The sequence below is a fragment of the Asparagus officinalis genome, chromosome 1 (assembly GCF_001876935.1).
Source record: "Asparagus officinalis chromosome 1, Aspof.V1, whole genome shotgun sequence".
Taxonomy (NCBI): Eukaryota; Viridiplantae; Streptophyta; class Magnoliopsida; order Asparagales; family Asparagaceae; genus Asparagus; species Asparagus officinalis.
The window spans coordinates 119940123-119942280 of record NC_033794.1 but is presented as its reverse complement, the minus strand read 5'-3'; positions in this window follow the sequence as shown (position 1 = coordinate 119942280).

The window sequence follows — 2158 nt, the reverse complement described above, 5'->3', positions numbered from 1 at the left end:
CTTGGTGTATTTAGGGCCAGATCTGGGGCCTTTTTTAATAAAAATTGAACCCATCATCCTAGACGGAAATTTCCGTCTAGGATGTATCATAGACGGAATTTTCTGTCTAGGATGATTAGTCCATTTCAAAAAAATAAACAACAAAATAAATCCGTCTACAATACTATTCTAGATGGAAATTTCCGTCTAGAATATTATATTGTAGACGGAAAATCCTCGACGGGATTTTTTCGTCTAGAATAGTGTATCCTAGACGGATTTTTCGTCTAGGATATTCCGTCTAGGATACTTATTTTTCTACTAATGTTATGAATCAATAATATAATTTCAATGAACCAATAATATATATTCTTGATTCTAGATTTCTAAATTTGAGTTTTTATTTCGAGAACTTTGTTTTATGTATATTTGATAAACACGAAAGCATAGGGGGGTGACCATACATGCTTCTTGCGTGAAAGTATGGAGTGTTGCAATTAGCCCGTGCTTCCTTAAGTACATTCCCCGTGGGTTCTGATGCTTCAGATGGGCTGATGAATGATGATGCATCACCCTACTTCTTTGTTGCCTCTAAAGTCTAAAGCCCTGGACTGATCTCGCACGTTGTTTTGTTTTCTTGCATCTCATAACATTTGAGACTTACATATATATATATTGCAACTGTAGTTTGAAATATAGATTCTCTACTTTCTTGTTTCATGCATGTGGATTTGCACGTGCTAGCTAGCTATTATATATTTCCTAACAACAAAAGCACCTAAGATTATTTATACCTAATTACTGAAAACTAAACTGCAACGCCGTGTTTAAGTATGTGAAAGATAGAAAAAGCTCAGGGTCTATCCGTAAAGAGCATGTGCACGAGCCTAACAACTTCACTCGTATTATTATTTTATTCTAATTCTCTTATGGGGCCAATCAGATGGCACGTCTCCCCCGTCCTCCAATGAGCGTGATGGCCCATGGCGTGTGAAACAGAAAGATCCTTCCAGGCTTATCTGAAAAAGCCATAAATATCTCGGGGATGACGTGGCACACTCTCATTGGTTCCGGAACCTCATCGCTGATGATCTAATAAGGCGGCATCATCACCCTGTCAAACTCGTCAAGTGGCATCCATGGGAGAGAGAGAAAAGGGGAAACAAATTAACACTCACAAGTGGGGTATTCTTTAATTTAACTAATATTTAACTATTGTTAATCTATTCATTTTTATTTCTCGATAAAACTTTAGGATAAATTTTTAAAACCGATCCCTTTGGGTGTTTAATTGCAAAAAACGACCGGTTTTGAAAATATTTACAAAAGCCGACCTGTTTTCAGCCCCTAGGTCGGTTTTTTTAAATTTTTTTGGGAAACTTCACGGGAGTTGAACTCCCGTGAAGTTTTTCTCATAACAAAACTTCACGGGAGTTGAACTCCCGTGAAGTTTGTGAATTTTTTTTTTAAAAAACCGACCCAGTTTCAACTAACTGGGTCGGTTTTTATAAATAAGATTGAAATAGGTCGTTTTTTGCAATTAAAAACCCAAAGAGGTGGGTTTTGAAAATTTGTCCTAAAACTTTATGTGAGGTTGGGACTGGTTAGTTTATGTTGCATAGCATGCACGTGCTGGTCTAGGGCTGCAACTTGGCCACAGCATCGCCCAACTAAAATCAATAATGCTGACTTTGACTAATTTGTTTTTATATAAGAATTAAAGTCTACAAGAAAATGTTATCTGGCGTTATCGAGTTCTATGTGCCCGTATGTGTCAACAAACACACGCGTTTCAAGATCACAATTACAAACAGGAGGTGGATTATTTTATCTCTCCTGCATCTTGACGACTATTTCCTCCGTATTTTCCCCAGCAACAAAACAACCAAAAAGCTTGGTGTCATGTATCCCTTCTGTTTTACATCGAGTAACTTTATTGGATCCGGATTCTGTCTAATGACGTGACGACTACAGAGGAACTAATTATATAATCATTTACTCTAATTTCAAACGGTACGATATGGTCGGCTAGAATTTTCAGTATTCACGGAATTGGATTTTCATAGTAGTGATTTTCGAGAAAACAATCAAATTCTAGGTGCCTACATCCTAGCCTTTGAATTTTGAACAGAGAGTCATGATTTTGATAATTGCGATCTACTTGGAGAGGATCGATACC